General features: G+C 45.4%; 1 non-coding gene and 1 pseudogene across 1 annotated transcript; both read right to left on the bottom strand.

Moving 5' to 3' along the window:
- Window positions 1-415: 415 nt before the first annotated feature.
- LOC142831562 (pre-mRNA-splicing factor CWC22 homolog pseudogene) lies at window positions 416-1593 on the bottom strand (annotated as a pseudogene).
- Window positions 1594-6224: 4631 nt separating this feature from the next.
- On the bottom strand, window positions 6225-6329 carry LOC142832120 (U6 spliceosomal RNA). Its single transcript, XR_012907197.1, has one exon. It is a non-coding gene; the product is annotated as a U6 spliceosomal RNA (small nuclear RNA).
- Between the last annotated feature and the right edge of the window lie 340 nt (window positions 6330-6669).

Here is a 6669-nt window from a genome sequence, read left to right as displayed (position 1 = left end):
TCAGCGACACTCCTCAATGGTGTGTTTCTAAGCAATGGATGCTATCATAGCGTTCTTTGAATAGACTTGTAAATGATTCCACATATTCTTTTTTTAGCGTGCAAAACAGCCCAGCTAGCAAGCCAAAAAATTTTCCTAGGTCCTTTGTGGGGCACAGCAATCAAGGACCATGTTGCAGAGTTCTTCTGCTTAGCACTCAGCAAACTCCATCTTCAGCAACTTGTGTGCACATTCTTCAAAAGCTAAACCTGACTGAATAGCAAGATACAATGAAATGAGACCAGGTTGATTTCTGTTTTGTCATGAATAGTTATTTTTTTGTCCTCCTTCCTCTTCTTCCTCCTCCTCATCTTCACTACTTCCAGCTTCTTGGTCTGTGTTTGAATCACTGTCTCCTTCATCGAGAATTTCCTTTTCAAGCTTCGTACTTCTCTTCATTCTCCATAAAATCAGCATCCATCTTGAAAACGTTAAGAACATCTTCTGGATCGTAGTCATCCTCCAAGGGGAGCATATGGGTGAACTGATCATCCCCCTCCGCTAAATCAAGTCCTTCCTGAACAACAGGGTGCTCCTTGAATCTGTCCTTCTATAGAGCAATCATTACTTCAATCGTATACTGAACTCTTGCCGATCTCAGACTCACGTAGAATGTCTCGCAGGTGTTCAAAGATAGCACTGGTTCCTCTTGGTGACAGCTGGGTTAATTTGAGGCCACACTCCTTGAGGAAGCCGATAGCTTCCTCAACGCTGTCATGTGTCTGTCTCTCCAGCAACAAAGTGAGCATCTCCGGGCACAGAACCTCATGTGCCACATTTTGGTTGGTAAGATCTGCCACAAATTTTGAAGCAGTCAGGCAAAGTTGCTTGTCGTTCCTTTGATATCTTTTCCGGAAATTAAGACTTAGTCTCTTGACGATCAATTCTCCAATCTGTGGGAGTTTTGAGTTGCTTATCGCCACCAAAGCTGCATAAACAAGAGTGAAGACTGGAGAAGCGCTCTGCGCTTGCATGACAGACCTGGCCGGCAGACCTCTCCCTCTGACTGTTTCCTTGAAGGAGCTCTGGGATAATAATGTTGGAGGTGTTGACTTGTTACTGAGACCGTTGGTTGATTCCTTCAGGGCCTCCCAGATCATCCTCTGATAGGCTACGCTGTTTTCATCTGGGATCTGCTCCTGCAGTTTTGCAGGAAGAATAGATGCTCTCCCCCAGTTCGGATGAGCAGCGGATCCTGCTCATCTTTCTTCTTCTTCGTGGGAGGTTCTTCCTGAGTAGAACTCCAAGTTAGTGTTTGCCCTGGGCTCCTTCTTCCAGGAGATGGGGATCTCTGGGAGCTTTTCCGGCCTGCATCTCTTTCTCTGTGTTTGTCCCCACTTGGTGGCTCCACGCTGTCTTCGTGAGAACACCCTCTTCTTGAATGCTCACAGTCTGACTGGCTGTAATCGGAGTAATATCTATTCTGGCAGTGGCGGGGGGGCTTTCTTGTTCTGCAGATCTGTCTTGAGGGGAGGAGTTCTGGTGGTGTGAATTGTGACTCTCCGTTCTGTCATGACCAGAAGAGTGTTTCTTGTGTCCCACAATCCTCTTCATTTTCTCATGCTAGTTTCCTAAATAGACTAGATTCTTCAAGTCGGTTCAAGAAGCAAATACTCTGCCCATCAAAATCCCAGAAAAATTCTTCAAAGGCCTTGAAACAACGGTACTCAACTTCATTTGGAAAAGCAAAAAACCCAGGATAGCAAAAACAATCCTGTACAATAAAAGAACTTTTGGAGGCATCACAATCCCTGACCTCAAACTCTACTACAGAGCTACAGTACTGAAAACAGCCTGGTACTGGCATAAGAACAGACAGGAGGACCAATGGAACCAAATAGAAGACCTGGATATCAATCCACACATCTTAGAACACCTGATATTTAATAAAGAAGCAAAAAATATCAAATGAAAAAAAGAAAGCATATTTAACAAGTGGTGCTGGCATAACTGGATATCAACATGTAGAAAAATGAAAATAGACCCATTTCTATCACCATGCACAAAACTCAAGTCCAAATGGATCAAAGACCTCAACATAAAGCCAGCCACACTGAATCTTATAGAAGAGAAAGTAGGAAGTACACTTGAATGCATTGGCACAGGGAACCACTTCCTAAATAGAACCCCAGCAGCACAGAGAGAAACAATTAATAAATGGGAACTCCTGAAATGGAAAAGCTTCTGTAAAGCAAAGGACACAGTCAACAAGACAAAATGACAACCTACAGAATGGGAAAAGATCTTCACTAACCCCACATCAGACAGAGGTCTTATCTCCAAAATATACAAAGAACTCAAGAAATTGGACACCAGGGATGGAGAGATGGCTCAGAGGCTAAGAGCATTGCCTGCTCTTCCAAAGGTCCTGAGTTCAATTCCCAGCAACCACATGGTGCCTCACAACCATCTGTAATGAGGTCTGGTGCCCTCTTCTGGCCTGCAGGCATAAACACAGACAGAATATTGTATACAAAAGAAAGAAAGAAAGAAAGAAAGAAAGAAAGAAAGAAAGAAAGAAAGAAAGAAAGAAAGAAGAAAGAAAGAGGACACCAAAAGATTACATAATCTAATAAAAAAAAATGGAGTACAGACCGAAACAGAGAACTCTCAACAGAGGAATCTAAAATGACTGAAAGACACTTAAGAAAATGTTCAGCATCCTTAGTCATCAGAGAAATGCAAATCAAAACAACTTTGAGATTCCATCTTACACCTGTAAGAATGCCAAGATCAAAAACACTGATGACAACTTATGCTGGAGAGGCTGTGGGGAAAAGGGAACCCTTCTGCATTGCTGGTGGGAATGCAAGCTGGTACAGCCCCTTTGGATGTTAGTGTGGCGATTCCTCAGAAAATTAGGAAACAACCTTCCTCAAGACCCAATAATACCACTTTTAGGTATATATCCAAAGGATGCTCAATTGTGCTACAAGGACATGTGCTCAACTATGTACATAGCAGCTCTGTTTGTCATAGCCAGAACCTGGAAACAATCTAAATGCGCCTCAATTGAAGAATGGATAAGGAAAATGTGGTACACTTACACAATGGAGTACTACACAGCAGAAAAAAATAACAACAGCTTGAATTTTGCAGGAAAATGGATGGAACTAGAAAACATTATTTTGAGTGAGGTGACCCAGACACAGAAAGACAATTATTACATGTACTCACTCATAGGTGGTTTTTAAACATAAAGCAAAGAAAGCCAGCCTACAAACCACAATCCCAGAGAATTTAGACAACAATATGGACACTAAGAGAGACATACATAGATCTAATCTACATGGGAAGTAGAAAGTAGAAAAAGACAAGATCTCCTGAATAAATTGGGAGCATGGGGACCTTGGGGGAGGACTGAAGTTGGGGAGAGGCAGGGAAGGGAGCTGAGAAAATGTGGAGCTCAATAAATATCAATAAAAAAAGAAGCAAGTACTTGATGTTCTGAGTTCCTTGACAGTTTTCTTTTTCTATCTTTCTCCACACACCACCTGTACGAATCCACAGGGCAAAGGAACGATCACAGGATCTCGACGAGTCCTCAGACTGAAGGCTGTCACTACCAAACAAACCTCAGACTGCATCTGAGCTCCTGTCTCCTCTAGTCTTCTATACCTCTATCAGCCCAGCCATCTCACTCCTGGCTCAGCCTCCCTAGGGCTGGGATTAAAGGCCTGTCATCCCAAGTGCTGGGATCACCTTTGTGTGAGCTCAGTTTCTGCTTTAGATGGCTTCAGTCCTACTGCCCAGGGTGGCCTTGAACTCACAGAGATCCCTCTGCTTCTGTCTGTCCCTGCGTCCCTGCGTGCTAGAATTAAAGGAGTGTGCCACCACTCCCTGAGCTCTGTGGCTAACTAGTGGCCTAACACTGCACTCTGATCTTCAGGCAAGCTTTATGTGTTCGCTACAAACAAAGTATCACTAAAACCAAAGTGTTGATAAGAGAGAGACCTCAAAACAGGTTGAGCAAGCACAAGAATCCCATCCCTCTCTTTATTATGTGTTTACTGGACACAGGTTTTCTCTATATAGCTCTGGCTATGCTGAAACTTGGTAAGGAGACTAGACCGTTCTCAGAGTCAGAGAGATCTGGATGTCCCTCCCGTGCTAGGATTAAAAGCATTTGCCACCAATCTGGGCCTTGGGCTAATTTTTAGTGTCTGCCTACCCTTTCTTCTTCAACACCATCTCCTGGGGCTTTTTCGTTCAAAGCAAGTGCTCTTAATGCTGAAAGGTAGACACTGTTTTAGAAACCTGTTGACTGAGCTCATAGGAGAACTACTTAGACTGCTCTTGGGGAAGGTCATTTAGGAAGAGCCTACCCAATGCAGAGAGCACGGTACCCATAACCCAGTTCATTATTAGGGAAGGCCCTCAGTTCTTTGTCAACACTGTGAAACCTAAGGGAGGCAGAGCCGGTGTAAAGATAACCAACCTTTACTAATCCCACACCAAGACAATTGTCACTGATAACTCCCTCTAGGACTTGTCTCTTTTCTTAAGGAGGGCACTGGGGACTGACTTCAGGGGCTCCCGTTGTTACCGTTCCTTTCAGGTGTGTTACTGAGCTACAGCCTCAATCCTTTTACTATTTTGAAACAGGGTGTGGCTCAATAGAAATAGCCCAGACTGGCTGTATGTGGCTACCCTCCAGCCTCCCCAAGAGCCCGGCCTTCTTTTGTTTCTGTTTTGTTGACATAGGGTTTCCTCACTAGGTAGATTTGGCTGGCCTGGAAATCCCTGTGTTGACCATGCTGACCTCTAACTCAAAGGTCCCCCACCTGCTCCCCTGCTCCACCACACCGGACCCGGCCCTTAAAGAGTCTTTGAACCAGAGAACTCAGGAACTGAATGGATATAAACTCATCTTCAGCTGAAGCAGCCACATTACTTACTATACAGTACGTGAGCTCTCTGTAACTCCCCTAGCCCAGGCTGCTGCCCCAAAGTCACCCTGAAGAGGGCACTTTTGTTCAGTGGCTAGCGGATGCCAGCTACAAGGGAGCCTGAGGAAGGAAACATAACAATTGACCACGTGTTAGGGGTGGTTCTCGCAGGGGTTGCTGGGACAAGGAAGGGAGGTCCACGTGGAGTGGGAGGGACGCTCTTAAAGTTTTGGTGGGGCTGGCATATAGAGGGGAAACAAACTACAAACGTAACACCCAAATGTGAGTTGTTTCTTACTGTGAAGGAAACTGTAAAAAGCGAGTGGGTGTTACCCGGGGACAGGGACTCCGCAGCCCGCCGGAACGCAGGGCAGGGTCGCTGTCAGAAAGCGCCCTGTGCCCTGCAGACCTTCAGCGGAAGCTTCTGGCTCGGGGCTGGTTGGTTTCCTAACCTCCATCGGCAAGGGAGACTTTTCCTTTTCCTCGAGAAGGGAAAGGTGGCGAAGCCGGCCGTGGTCCCCCTCCGGGGCCGGTGAGGGACTGAGTTAATGTCAGCCAGGCAACTCCAATTCTTATTTACCTTTCTGAGCGCCTCGGAAAGCCTCCCAGGAGAATCCTCTCCCTGGAGAGAAGCCAAGACAAACGTTCGCTTTTTTACTACCAAGTTCTGTCCCCTGTTAAACAGCAGCCTCGTTGTCAAAAATGGAAGAGCCCCGCAAGATGAATTACTCCAGTTTTCCTTCTCTAGGGGCTGTGGTGGTGGTCGGTGGGGTGTCTGGGAAAAAACCAAGACCCTGGCAGGTAACGTGGCTTATTGAAGGCCTTTCATACCGCAGGGAGGCCTTCAAGGAGTGGAGATAATGGGAGGAATGGAATTCTGCAATTCCATAAACCTGCGTGGGAGGGTGAAAGACTTACTGTTAACTCTCTGCAGACTTGCAGCCACCCTATAGGGAAAGTGGCTATCATCCCAGGACAGATAAAATAGCTAGGGACTTGATTTAAGGGGATTAAACACTGCTTCTCTTTAGGTTCCCTCGCAAATGACTCCGCTTTTAGTTTGTTGTTGTTAGGACAGGGTCTCTCTCACGTTGTAGCCCAGGCTGGCCTGGAATTCTACAAACTGAACTCAAAATCCTCTAGCCTCACCCTCCTTCCAGCTGGGATTAGGGGCATGCCCCACCACACCTCTCCTGGCCTTTACACTTTGAAACCTCTCTTCCTTATGTGTTTAAGTTCAGGGGTCACGGAAAGGTAAAACCTAATGGTTTTAAGAAGCAAGCTTTTTTTTTTTTTTTAAATATGGAACGCTTCACAAATTTGCGAGTCATCCTTGCGCAGGGGCCATGCTAATCTTCTCTGCCATTCCAATTTTAGTATATGTGCTGCCTAAGCGAGCACTAGAAACAAGAATTCCAATGAAAGTAATTCTTTGCCTGGCCTGGAGGCTCACACCTGTAGTAACTTCAGCACTCCGGGAGGCAGTGAAAAGCCATAAAGAGTTGGATGTCAGTCTGGGCATCCTGCCTCAAAAAAAAGTCCCCAAATCAAACCCTGGAAAGACCTTTCTAGGTTTCCTGTGGGTTATCCCTTGAAGTTGAGCTACAGTCAGACTGCCAATCCAAAGATTCCAGTCTTGTCTTTGGGAAAAAGGTACGTTTACTATCTGATGTAGTGAAATTGTAGACTTTGGATTTTAGAAATGAAACGTTTCCAGGAAAACTAAAGGTGTGGACTGATG

This window comes from Microtus pennsylvanicus, chromosome 11 (genome assembly GCF_037038515.1).
Source record: "Microtus pennsylvanicus isolate mMicPen1 chromosome 11, mMicPen1.hap1, whole genome shotgun sequence".
Classification (NCBI taxonomy): Eukaryota; Metazoa; Chordata; class Mammalia; order Rodentia; family Cricetidae; genus Microtus; species Microtus pennsylvanicus.
This window is presented reverse-complemented; position numbering and strand designations above follow the sequence as displayed.